We start from the raw sequence: 13,415 nt of genomic DNA on the forward strand, positions 1-13,415 counted from the left end.
AGGTTTAGGGTTAGGTTTAGGTTTAGGGTTAGGGTTAGGGTTACAGTGATGGTGAGGTTTAGTGTTAGGGTTAGGTTTAGGCTTAGGGTTAGGCTGAGGGTGACGGTGGGTGTGATGATTAGGGTTAAGGTTAGGGTTAGGGTTAAGTTTGCGGTGAGGGTGAGGCTGAGGGTGAGGTTTATGGTTAGGGTTACGATTAGGGGTAGGGTTAGGGTTAGTATTATTGTTAGGGTTAGGGTTAGAGTTACGGTGAGGTTGCGGGTAAGGGTTAGGTTTAGATTTAGGGTGAGGTTTACTGTGAGGTTTAGGTTTAGGGTTAGGGTTAGGGTTAGGGTTAGGGTTAGTGTTAGGGTTAGGATTAGAGTAATGGTGAGGTTGAAGGTGAGGGTGAGGGTTAGGGTGAGTTTTAGGGTGAGGTTTAGGGTTAAGGGTAGGTTTAGGGTGAGGGTGAGGTTTAGGGTTAGGGTTAGGGTCAGGCGGAGGTTTAGGGTGAGGTTTAGGGTTTGGTTTAGTGTTAGGGTTAGGATGAGGGTGATGGTTAGGTTGAAGTTTAGTGACAGGGTTAGGTTTAGGATTAGGGTTAGGGTGAGGGTGAGTATGAGGGTTAGGTTTAGGCTTAGGTTTAGGCTGAGGGTGAGTGTGGGGGTGAGGATTAGGGTTAGGGTGATGGTTCGGGTTAGGTTTAGTGTTCTTGTTAGGGTTAGCGTTAGAGTTACGGTGAGGGTGAGGGTGCAGGTGAGGGTTAGGCTTAGGATTAGAGTGGGGTTTAGGGTTAGTGTTAGAGTTAGGGTGAGGGTGAGGGTGAGGTTTAGGATTAGATATAGGGTTAGGCGAGGGTTAGGGGGAGGGTTAGGATTAGGGTTAGTGTTAGTGTTAGGTTGAGAGTGAGGGTTAGGTTGAGGTTTAGGGTTAGGGTTAGTGTTAGGCTTAGGGTTAGTGTTAGGGTGAGGGTAAGTGTTAGGGTGAGGGTATGGGTTAAGGTGAGGGTTATGTTTAGGGTGAGGGTTAGGATTAGGTTTAGGTTTACTGTTAGCTTTTTGGTTAGGGTTAAGGTTATGGTGAATGTGAGGGTGAGGTTTAGGGTTAGGGTTAGGGTGAGGTTTAGGGTTTGGATAAGGGTTAGAGTTAGGGTTAGGGTGAGGGTGAGGTTTAGGGTTAGAGTTAGGGTTAGGGTGAGGGTTATGTTGAGGGTTAGGATAAGGGTTAGTGTTAGTGTTATGGTTAGGGTAAGAGTTAGGGGGAGGGTTAGGGTTAGGGTTAGGGATAGGATTAGGGTTAGAGTGAGGGTGAGTGTGTGTGTAAGGGTTAGGTTTAGGGTTAGGATTAGTGTTAGTGTTAGGCTGAGGGTGAAGTTGAGGGTGAGGGTTAGGGTTAGGGGAAGGGTTAGGATGAGGTTTAGGGTTAGGATTAAGTTTAGGGTAAGGGGAGGTTGAGGTTTAGGGTTAGGGTTAGGGTGAGGTTTAAGGTTAGTGTTAGGGTTAGGATTAGGGTGAGGTTGAGGTTTAGGGTTAGAGTTAGGGTTAGGGTGTGGCTGAGGGTGAGGGTTAGGGTTAGGTTTAGGGTTAGATTTAGGGTTAGGTTTAGGGTGAGGGTTAGGGTTAGGGTTAGGTTTAGGATTAGGATTAGTGTTAGTGTTAGGGTGAGTGTGAGGGTTAGGGTTAGGGTTAGGGTTAGGCTTAGGCTTAGAGTTAGGCTGATTGTGAGGGTGAGGGTGAGGGTTAGGGTAAGGTGAGGGTTGGGGTTAGGGTTATAGGGAGGGTTAGGATGAGGGTTAGGGTTAGGATTAGGGTTAGGATGAGGGCTAGGGTGAGGGTGAGGTTTAGTGTTAGGGGTAGGGTGAGGTTTGGGGTTAGGGTTAGGGTTAGGGTGAGGGTTAGGATGAGGGTTAGGGTTACGGTGAGCGTGAGGGTTAGGGTTAGGGTGAGGGTTAGGGTTAGGATTATGGTTAGGATGAGCTTGAGTGTTAGCATTAGGGTTAGGGTTAGGGCAAGGTTTAGGGTTAGAGTTAGGGTTAGGGTGAAGATGAGGGTGAGTGTTAGGGTTATAGTTAGTGGTAGGTTTAGGGTTGGGGTAAGGATGAGGGTTAGGGTGAGGGTGAGGGTTAGGGTTAGGGTTAAGGTTAGTGTTAGGGTGAGGGTAAGTGTTAGGGTGAGGGTTAAGGTTAGGGTTATTGTTAGGGTTAGGGTTAGGGTTACAGTTACGGTGAGGGTGAGGGTTCGGGTTAGGGTTAGGGTGAGGTTTAGTGTTAGGGTTAGGGTTAGAGTTAGGTTTAGGGTCAGGGTGAGGTTTAGGGGTACATTTAGATTTAGGGTGATGGTTAGGGTTAGGGTGCAGGTTAGTGTGGGGGTGACGGTAAGCGTAAAGGTGCGGTTAGGCTGAGGGTGAGGGATAAGTTAAGGCTGAGGGTTAGGGTTAGGGTGAGGGTTAGTGTTAGCGTTAGGGTGAGGTGGAGGGTTAGATTGAGGATTAGTGTTAGGGTTAGTGTGAGGTTTATGGTGAGGATGAGGGTTAGGGTTAGGGTGAAGGCTAGGGTGAGGCTGAGGGTTAGGGTTAGTTTTAGGGTGAGGTTTAGGTTTAGGGTGATGTTTAGGGTTAGTGTGAGGGTTAGTGTTAGGGTTAGGGTTAGTGTTAGGGTGAGGGTTAGGGTTAGGGTGAGGGTTATGGTTAGGGTGAGGGTTAGGGTTAGGATAAGTGTAAGGGTGAGGGATAGGCTGAGGGTTAGAATGAGGGTTAGGGTTAGGGATAGGGTTAGGTTTATGATTGGGGTTAGGTTGAGGGTGAATGTGAGGGTTAGGATCAGGGTTAGGGTTAGGCTTAGAGTTAGGATGAGGTTTAGGGTTAGGGTTTGGGCTAGGGTGAGGGTGAGGCTGAGGATTAGGGTTAGGTTTAGGGTTAGGTTTAGGGTTAGTGTTAGTGTTAGGGTTAGTGTTAGGGTTACAGTGAGGGTTGGGGTTAGGGTTAGGGTTAGGGTTAGGGTTAGAGTTAGGGTGAGGGTTAGGATGAGGATTAGGTTTACGATTAGGGTTAGGGTGAGGGCTAGGGTGAAGGTGAGGATTAGGGTTAGTGTTAAGGTAAGGTTTAGGGTTAGGGTTAGGGTTAGGGTGAGGTTTAGGAAGAGGGTTAGGGTTACAGTGAGGGTGAGGGTTAGGGTTAGGGTGAGGGTTAGGGTTAGGATTGGGGTGAGGGTGAAGGTGAGTGTTAGGGTTAGGTGAGGTTTAGGGTTAGGGTTAGGATTAGGGTTAGAGTTAGGGTGAGGTTTATGGTTAGATTTAGTTTTAGTTGGAGGGTTAGGTCGAGGTTTACGGTTAGGCTAAGTTTTAGGGTTAAGGTTAGGTTGAGGTTTAGGGTTAGGGTTAGGGTTAGGGTTAGGATTAGGGTTAGGGTGAGGGTCAGGATGAGGTTTAGTGTTATGGTGAGGGTGAGGGTTAGGGTTAGGGTGAGGGTTAGGGTTAGGATTATGGTTAGGTTGAGGTTGAGTGTTAGCATTAGGGATAGGGTTAGGGTTAGGTTTACGGTTAGGATTACTGTTATTGTTAGGGTTAGGGTTAGAGTTATGGTGAGGGTGAGGGTGAGGGTGAGTGTTAGGGTTAGGGTGAGGTTTAGGGTTAGGGTTAGGATTAGGGTTAGAGTTAGGGTGAGGTTTATGGTTACATTTAGTTTTAGTTGGAGGTTTAGGTCGAGGTTTACGGTTAGGCTAAGTTTTAGGGTTAAGGTTAGGTTGAGGGTTAGAGTTAGGGTTAGGGTGAGGGTTAGGGTTAGGGTTAGGATTAGGGTTAGAGTGAGGGTGAGTGTGAGGTTTAGGGTTAAGGTTAGGCTTAGGATTAGGGCTAGGCTGAGGGTGAGGGTGGGGGTTAGGATTAGGGTTAGGGTGATGTTTAGGGTTAGGGTTAGGGTAAGGGTTAGTGTTAGGGTTAAGGTTAGAATTAGGGTTAGGGTGAGGGTGAGCTTTAGGGGTAGAGTTAGGGGCAGGGTGAGGGTTAGGGTTAGAGTTAGGGTTAGGGTGGGGGTGACGTTAAGGGTAAATGTAAGGGTTAGGCTGAGCGTGAGGGTTAAGGTAAGGGTGAGGGTTAGGGTTAGGGTGAGGGTTAGGGTTAGGTTTAGGGTGAGGGTGAGGGTTAGATTGAGGATTAGTGTTAGGGTTAGTGTGAAGTTTAGTGTGAGAATGAGGGTTAGGGTTAGAGCGAGGTCTATGGAAAGGGTGAGGTTTAGGGTTAGTGTTAGGGTGAGGTTAAGGATTACGTTGATGCTTAAGGTTAGTGTGAGGTTTAGTGTTAGGGTTAGGGTTAGTGTTAAGGTGAGGGTAAGTGTTAGCGTGAGGGTTAGGCTTAGGGTGAGGGTTATGTTTAGTGTGTGGGTTAGGGTTAGGGTTAGGGTTATTGTTAGCATTAGGGTTAGGGTTAAGTTTATGGTGAGGGTGAGGTTTAGGGTTAGGTCTAGGATGAGGTTTAGGATAGGGTTAGGGTTAGGGTTAGGGTCAGGGTGAGGTTTAGTGTTAGAGTTAGGGTTAGGGTGAGGCTTACGGTGAGGGTTAGGGTTAGTATTAATGTTAGTGTTAGGCTTGAGTTGAGGGTTAGGTTGAAGGTGAGGGTTAGGGTTTGGGTTAGGAGTACATTAGGGTTAGTGTTAGGGTGAGTGTTAGGGTTACGGTTAAGGTTAGGGATAGGCTTAGGTTTAGGCTGAGGTTGAGGGTGATGGTTAGGGTTAGGGTGAGGTTTAGGGTTAGGGTTAGGGTTAGGCTTAGGATTAGGCTGAGGGTAAGTGTGAGGGTTAGGTTGAGGGTTAGGCTTAGGATTAGGCTGAGGGTGAGGGTGTGGGGTAGGGTTAGGGTTAGTGTTAGGGTGAGGTTTAGGGTTTGGGTTAGGGTTAGAGTTAGGGTTAGGGTGAGGGTGAAGTTTAGGGTTAGATTTAGGGTTAGGGTGAGGTTTAGGTTGAGGGTTATGGTAAGGGTTAGGGTTTGGGTTAGGGTTAGGGTGAGAGTTAGAGGGAGGGTTAGGGTTAGGGTTAGGGTTAGGGACAGGATTAGGGTTAGAGTGAGGGTGAGTGTGTGTGTTAGGTTTAGGGTTATGCTTAGGGTTAGGCTGAGGGTGAGGTTGAGGGTGAGGGTTAGGGTTAGGGGGAGGGTTAGGATGAGGGTTAGGGTTAGGATTGTGGTTAGGGTAAGGGCTAGGGTAAGTGTGAGGGTGAGGTTTAAGGTAATGGTTATTGTTAGGGTTAGGGTGAGGGTAAGGTTTAGTGTTTGAGTTAGGGTTAGGGTGAGGCTGAGGGTGAGGGTTAGGGTTAGGGTTAGGATTAGGATTAGGGTAAGGGTTAGGGTGAGTGTGAGGGTTATGGTTAGGCTTAGGGTTAGGCTGACGGTGAGGGTGAGGGTAAGAGTTAGGGTTAGGTGGAGGGTTAGGGATAGGGTTAGGGTGAGAGTTAGAGTTCGGTTATGTTTAGGGTTAGGGTGAGGGTTAGGGTTATGGTGAGCTTGAATTTTAGGGTTAGGTTGAGGTTTAGGGTTAGCATTAGGGTTAGGGTAAGGGTTAAAGTTAGTGTTAGGGTGAGGGTAAGGATGAGGATTAGGTTTAGGATTAGGGTTAGGGTGAGAGCTAGGTTGAGGGTGAGTGTTAGGTTTAGTGTTAGATTAAGGTTTAGGTTTAGGTTTAGGATTTGGGTGAGGGTTAGGTTGAGGGTTAAGGTTACAGGGAGGGTGAGGATTAGGGTTAGGATGAGGGTTAGGGTTAGGATTAGGGTTACGATGAGGGTGAGTGTTAGTATTACGGTTACGGTTAGGGTTAGGTTTAGGGTTAGGATTAGTGTTATTGTTAGGGTTAGGGTTAGAGTTATGGTGAAGGTGAGGTTGAGGGTGAGGATTAGGTTTTGGGTTAGGGTGAGGTTTAGGGTTAGGGTTAGGGTTAGGGTTAGGGTGAGGGTGAGGTTTAGGGTTAGATTTAGGTTTAGGGTTAGTTAGGTCGAGGGTTAGAGATAGGGTTATTTTTAGTGTTAAAGTTAGGTTGAGGTTTAGGTTTATGGTTAGGATTAGGGTGAGGGTGTGGGTGAGGGTGAGGGTTAGGCTTAGGCTTAGGCTTAGGGTTAGGCTGAGGGTGAGAGTGGGGGTGAAGATTAGGTTTAGGGTGATAGTTAGGGTTAGGGCTAGGGTGAGTGTTAGGATGAGGGTTAGGATTAGGATTAGGGTTAGGGTGAGGTCTAGGGTGAGGGTGAGGTTTAGGGTAAGGGTTAGGCTTAGGCTTAGGGTTAGGCTGAGTGTGAGGCTGAGGGTGAGGGTTAGAGTCAGTGTGATGGTTAGGTTTATGGTTAGGTTGAGGGTTAGGATGAGGTTTAGGTTTAGGGTGAGGGTTAGGTTAAGGATGATGGTAAGTGTAAAGGTGAGGTTTAGGCTGAGGGTGAGGGTTAAGATTATGGTGAGTGTTAGTGTTATATTTAGGGTTAGGGTAAGTGTTAGGGTTAGGTTTAGGATTAGGGTGAGGGTTAGATTGAGGATATGGGTTAGGGTTAGTGTGAGGTTTAGGGTGGAAATGAGGGTTAGGGTTAGGGTGAAGGTGAGGGTTAGAATTAGGGTTAGGGTGAGGTCTAGGGTGAGGGTTAGGATTAGGGTTAGGGTTAGGGTGAGGTTTAGGATTAGGGTGAGGGTTAGGGTTAGTGTGAGGGTTAGTGTTAGGGTTACGGTTAGTGTTAGGGTGAGGGTTAGGTTTAGGCTGAGGGTTATGGTTAGGATGAGGGTGAGGGTTAGGGTTAGGGTTAGGGTGAGGTTTAGTTTTAGGGTTAGGGTTAGAGTTAGGGTTAGGGAGAGGGTGAGGTTTAGGGATACATTAAGGGTTAGTGTGAGTCTTAGGGTTAGGGTGCAGGTTAGCGTGGGGGTGATGGTAAGGGTAAAGGTGAGGGTTAGGCTGAGGGTGAGGGTTACCGTAAGGGTGAGGGTTAGGGTTAGGGTGAGGGTTAGTGTTAGCGTTAGCGTGAGGTTGAGGGTTAGACTGAGGATCATTGTTAGGGTTAGTGTGAGGTTTATGGTGAGGATGATGGTTAGGGTTAGGGTGAAGGCTAGGGTGAGGTTGAGGGTTAGGGTTAATGTTAGGGTGAGATTTAGGGTTAGGGTGATGTTTAGGGTTAGTGTGAGGGTTAGTGTTAAGGTTAGGGTTAGTGTTAGGGTGAGTGTAAGTGTTATGGTGAGGGTTAGGGTTAGGGTGAGGGTTATGGTTAGGGTGAGGGTTAGGGTTAGGATAAGTGTAAGGGTGAGGGCTAGGCTGAGGGTTAGGGTGAGGTTTAGGGTTAGGGATAGGGTTAGGTTTAGTATTAGGGTTAGGGTGAGGGTGAATGTGAGGGTTAGGATTAGGTTAGGGTTAGGCTTAGAGTTAGGATGAGGGTTAGGTTTAGTATTAGGGTTAGGGTGAGGGTGAATGTGAGGGTTAGGATTAGGTTAGGGTTAGGCTTAGAGTTAGGATGAGGGTTAGGGTTAGGGTTTGGGTTAGGGTAAGGGTGAGGATGAGGATGAAGGTTAGGTTTAGGGATAGGATTAGGTTTAGAGTGAGGGTGAGTATGTGTCTTAGGTTTAGGTTTAGGGTTTGGCTTAGTGTTAGGCTGAGGGTGAGTTTGAGGGTGAGGGTTAGGGTTAGGGGGAGGGTTAGGATGAGGTTTAGGGTTAGGATTAGGGTTAAGGTAAGGGCTAGGGTGAGTGTGAGGGGGAGGTTGAGGTTTAAGGTTAGGGTTAGAGTTAGGGTTAGAGTTAGCGTGAGGGTGAGGTTTAGGGTTAGAGTTAGGGTTAGGGTGAGGCTGAGGGTGAGGGTTAGGGTTAGTGTGAGGTTTAGGGTTAGGTTTAGGGTGCGTTTTAGGGTGAGGGTGAGGGTTAGGGTTAGAGTTATTATTAGGAATAGGGTTAGGGTTAGGGTGAGTGTGAGGGTTAGGGTTAGGTTTAGGTTTAGGCTTAGGGTTAGGCTGAGGGTGAAGGTGAGGTTGAGGGTTAGGGTTAGGGTTAAGGTTATGGGGAGGGTTAGTATGAGGGTTAAGGTTAGGATTAGGGTTAGGGTGAGGGCTAGGGTGAGGTTGAGGTTTAGGTTTAGTGTTAGGGTGAGGTTTAGGGTTAGTTATAGGGTTAGGTTTAGTGTGAGTGTGAGGTATAGGGTTAGAGTTAATGTTAAGGTGCTGCTGAGGGTGAGGCTTAGGATTAGGGTTAGGATTAGGGTTAGGTTGAGGGTGAGTGTGAGGTTTAGTGTTAGGGTTAGGCTTAGGCTTAGGGTTAGGCTGAGGATGAGGGTGGGGGTGAGGATTAGGGTTAGGTTGATGGTTAGGGTTAGGTTTAGGGTGAGGGTTAGTGTTAGGGTTAGAGTTAGGGTTAGTGTGAGGGTGAGGTTTAGGGGTAGAGTTAGGGTTAGGGTGAGGGTTAGGGTTAGAGTGAGGGTTAGGTTGGGGTGACGGTAAGGGTAAATGTGAGGATTAGGGTGAGGGTTGGAGTTAGTGTTAGGGTGAGGTTTAGTGTTAGGGTGAGGGTGAGGGTTAGATTGAGGATTAGTGTTAGGGTTAGTGTGAAGTTTAGGGTGAGGGTAAGTGTTAGGGTGGAGTTAGGGTGAGGGTTAGGGTTAGAGTGAGGGTTAGGTTGGGGTGACGGTAAGGGTAAATGTGAGGATTAGGGTGAGGGTTGGAGTTAGTGTTAGGGTGAGGTTTAGGGTTAGGGTGAGGGTGAGGGTTAGATTGAGGATTAGTGTTAGGGTTAGTGTGAAGTTTAGGGTGAGGGTAAGTGTTAGGGTGAGGGTTAGGGTGAGGGTGAGGGTGAGGTTTTGGGTTAGAGTTAGGGTTAGAATGAGGCTGAGGGTGAGGGTTAGTGTTAGTGTTAGGATTAGGATTAGAGTAAGGGTTAGGGTGAGTGTGAGGGTTAGGGTTAGGCTTAGGGTTAGGCTGAGGTTGAGGGTGAGGGTGAGGGTTAGGGTTAGGTGTAGGGTTAGGGTTAGGGATAGGGTGAGAGTTAGGGTTCGGTTATGTTTAGGTTTAGGGTGAGGGTTAGGGTTAGGGTTAGGGTGAGGGTGAGTGTTATGGTTAAGGTTAGGGTTAGGGTAAGGATGAGGATTAGGTTTAGGATTAAGGTTAGGGTTAGGGCTAGGTTGAGGGTGAGGGTTAGGTTTAGTGTTAGATTAAGGTTTAGGATTAGGGTTAGGTTGAGGGTTAGGTTGAGTGTTAGGCTTACAGTGAGGGTGAGGATTAGGGTTAGGGTTAGGATTAGGGTTAGCATGAGGGTGAGTGTTAGGATTATGGTTAGGGTTAGGGTTAGGATTAGGTTTAGTGTTAGGATTAGTGTTAGGGTTAGGTTTAGTGTGAGGGTTACAATTACGGTTAGGGTGAGGGCTAGTGTGAGGGTGAGGATAAGGTTAGTGTTAGGGTTAGAGGGAGGTTTAGTGTTAGGGTTAGGGGTAGAGTTAGGGTTAGGGAGAGGGTGAGGTTTAGGGGTACATTTAGGGTTAGGGTGAGGGTTAGGATTAGGGTGAGGGTTAGCATGGGGTTGACAGTAAGGGTAAAGTTGAGGGTTAGGCTGAGGTTGAGGGTTACAGTAAGGGTGAGTGTTAGGGTTAGGGTGAGCGTTAGTGTTAGCGTTAGGGTGAGGTTGAAGGTTAGATTGAGGATTAGTGTTAGGGTTAGTGTGAGGTTTATGGTGAGGATGAGGGTTAAGGTTAGGGTGAAAGCTAGGGTGAGGGTGAGGGTTAGGGTTACTGTTAGGGTGAGGTTTAGGGTTAGGGTGATGTTTAGGGTTAGTGTGAGGGTTAGAGTTAGGGTTAGGGTTTGTTTTAGGGTGAGGGTAAGTGTTAGGGTGAGGGTTAGGGTTAGGGTGAGGGTTATGGTTAGGGTGAGGGTTAGGGTTAGGATAAGTGTAAGGGTGAGGGCTAGGCTGAGGGTTAGGGTTAGGGATAGGGTTAGGTTTAGTATTAGGGTTAGGGTGAGGGTGAATGTGAGGGTTAGGATTAGGGTTAGGGTTAGGCTTAGAGTTAGAATGGTTAGGGTTAGGGTTTGGGTTATGGTGAGGGTGAGGCTGAGGATTAGGGTTCGGTTTAGTTTTAGGGTTAGGGTTAGATTTAGGGTTAGTGTTAATGTTAGGGTTAGTTTTAGGGTTACAATGAGGGTTGGAGTTAGGGTTAGGGTTAGGTTTAGGCTTAGAGTTAGGGTGAGGGTTAGGATGAGGATTAGGTTTACGATTAGGGTTAGTGTGAGGGCTAGGGTGAAGGTGAGGATTAGGGTTAGTGTTAGGGTAAGGTTTAGGGTTAGGGTGAGGGTTAGGATGAGGGTTAGGGTTAAGGTGAGGGTGAGGGTTAGGGTTAGGGTGAGGGTTAGGGTTAGGATTAGGGTTAGGGTGAGGTTGAGTGTTAGCATTAGGGTTAGGGTTAGGGTTAGGGTTAGGTTTAAGGTTAGGATTAGTGTTATTGTTAGGGTTAGAGTTATGGTGAGGGTGAGCGTGAAGGTGAGTGTTAGGGTTAGGGTGAGGTTTAGGGTTAGGGTTAGGATTAGGGTTAGGGTGAGGGTGAGGTTTATGGTTAGATTTAGCTTTAGTTGGAGGGTTAGGTCGACGGTTAGGGTTAGGGTAAGTGTTAGGGTATAGGTTAGTTTGAGGTTTAGGTTGAGGTTTAGGGATAGGGTTAGGTTTAGGGTTCGGATTAGGGTTAGGGTGAGGGTGAGTGTGAGGGTTAGGGTTAGGGTTAGGCTTAGGCTTAGGGTTAGGCTGAGGGTTAGGGTCGGGTGAGGATTATGTTTAGGGTGATGGTTAGGATTAGGGTTATGGTGAGGGTTAGTGTTAGGATTAGGGTTAGAGTTAGGGTTAGGGTGAGGGTGAGGTTTCGGGATAGAATTTGGGTAAGGATGAGGGTTAGGGTTAGAGTGAGGATTAGGGTGGGGGTGATGGTAAGCATAAAGGTGAGGGTTAGGCTGAGGGTGAGGGTTACGGTAAGGGTGATGGTTAGGGTTAGGGTGAGGGTTAGGTTTAGGGTTTTGGTGAAGGTGAGAGTTAGATTGAGGATTAGTGTTAGGGTTAGTGTGAAGTTTAGTGTGAGAATGAGGGTTCGGGTTAGGGCGAGGTCTAGGGAGAGGGTGAGGTTTAGGGGTAGTGTTAGGGTGAGGGTTAGGATTAGGGTGATGGTTAGGGTTAGTGTGAGGTTTAGTGTTAGGGTTAGGGTTAGTGTTAGGGTGAGGATAAGCGTTATGGTGAGGGTTAGGGTTAGGTTGTGTTTAGGGTGAGGTTTAGGGTTAGGGTTAGGGTTATTGTTAGCATTAGGGTTAGGTTTAGGGTTAGGGTTAGGATTAGGGTTAGGGTGAGGGTGAGTGTGAGGTTTATGGTTAGGCTTAGGCTTAGGCTTAGGCTAAGTGTGAGGGTGGGGGTGAGGATTAGGGTAAGGGTGATGGTTAGGGTTAGGATTAGGCTGAGGGTTAGTGTTAGGGTTAGGGTTAGAGTTAGGGTTAGGGTGAGGGTGAGGTTTCGGGGTAGAGTTAGGGTTAGGGTGAGGGTTAGGGTTAAAGTGAGGGTTAGGGTGGGGGTTACGGTAAGGGTAAAGGTGTGGGTTAGGCTGAGGGTGAGGTTTACGGTAACGGTGAGGGTTAGGGTTAGTGTTAGATTTAGGGTTAGGTTGAGGGTAAGGGTTAGGATTAGGGTAGGATTAGGTTTAGGTTAAGGGTTAGGGTTAGGGTTAGCTTTACGGTTAGGCTGAGGGTGACGTTGAGGGTGAGGCTTAGGGTTAGGGTTAGGATAAGGATTAGGGTAAGGGTTAGGGTGAGTGTGAGGGTTAGGGTTAGTGTTAGGCTTAGGGTTACACTGAGTGTGAGGGTTAGGGTTAGGATTAGTGTTAGGTTGAGGGTGAGTGAGTGTGTTAGGGTTAGGTTTAGGTTTAGGGTTAGGGTTAGGGTGAGGTTTAGGGTAAGGGTTAGGGGGAGGGTTAGGATGAGCGTTAGGGATAGGATTAGGGTTAGGGTGAGAGTGAGGCTGAGGGTTAGGTTTAGTGTTGGGGTGAGGGTTAGGATTAGGGTTAGGGTGACAGCTAGGGTGTGGGTGAGGTTTAGGGTTAGGGTTAGGGTTAGGTTTAGGTTTAGGGTTAGGGTTAGGGTGAGGGTGAGGTTTAGGGTTAGAGTTAGGGTAAGGGTGAGGCTCAGGTTGAGGGTTAGTTTTAAGGTTAGTGTTAGAGTTAGGTTTAGGGTGAGGGTTAGGGTAAGGGTGAGGATTAGGGTTAGGGTTAGCATTAGGATTAGAGTTAGGGTTAGGGTGAGTGTGATGGATAGGTTTAGGGTTAGGTTTAGGCATAGGGTTAGGCGGAGGATGAGGGTGAGTTTGAGGGGTATGGTTCGGTTGAGGGTGAGGGTTAGATTGAGGATTAGGGTTAGGGTTAGTGTGCAGTTTAGGGTGAGAATGAGGGTTAGGGTTAGGGCGAGGTCTAGGGAGAGGGTGAGGTTTAGGGTTAGTGTTAGGGTGAGGTTTAGCTTTAGGGTGATATTTAGGGTTAGTGTGAGGTTTAGTGTTAGGGTTAGGGTTAGTGTCAGGGTGAGGGTAAGTGTTAGTGTGACGGTTAGGGTTAGGGTGAGGGTTGTTTAAGGTGAGGGTTAGGGTTAGGGTTATTGTTAGCGTTAGGGTTAGGGTTAAGGTTATGATGACGGTGAGGGTGAGGGTTAGGGTGAGTGTTAGGGTTAGGGTTAGGGAGAGCATTAGGGTTATGGTTAGGTTGAGGATTAGGGTTAGGGTAAGTATGAGGGTTAGGGTTAGAGTAAGTGTGAGGGTTACGATGAGGATTAGGGAAACTATTAGGGTTAGGGTGAGGGATAGGGTGAGGGTGAGGATTACGTATAGTGTTAGGGTAAGGTTTAGGGTTAGGGTTAGGGTTAGGGTGAGAGTTAAGATGAGGGTTAGTTTTACAGTGAGGGGGAAGATTAGGGTTAAGGTGAGGGTTAGGTTTAGGATTAGGGTTAGGGTGAGGTTGAGTGTTAGCATTAGGGTTATGGTTAGGGTTAGGGTTAGGTTTTGGGTTAGGATTAGTGTTATTGTTAGTGTTAGGGTTAGAGTTATGGTGAGGGTGAGGGTTAGGGTCAGGGTTAGGATTAGGGTTAGGGTGAGGTTTAGGATTAGGATTAGGGTGAATGTGAGATTTATGGTTAGATTTAAGTTTAGTTGGAGGGTTAGGTCGAGGGTTAGGGTTAGGGTTAGTGTTAGGTTTAAGGTTAGGGTCAGGGTTAGGTTGAGGTTTAGGGTTAGGGTTAGGTTTAGGGTTAGGATTAGGGTTAGAGTAAGGGTGAGTGTGAGGTTTAGTGTTAGGGTTAGGCTTAGGCTTAGGGTTAGGCTGAGGGTGATGGTAGGGGTGAGGATTAGGGTTAGGGTGATGGTTATGTTTAGGGTTATGGTGAGGGTTATTATAAGGGTTAGGGTTAGCGTTATGGTTAGGTTGAGGGTGAGGTTTAGGGGTAGAGTT

The sequence above is a fragment of the Dipodomys merriami genome, unplaced genomic scaffold, assembly GCF_024711535.1.
Source record: "Dipodomys merriami isolate MVZ:Mamm:240054 unplaced genomic scaffold, mDipMer1.0.p SCAF_27, whole genome shotgun sequence".
Taxonomy (NCBI): Eukaryota; Metazoa; Chordata; class Mammalia; order Rodentia; family Heteromyidae; genus Dipodomys; species Dipodomys merriami.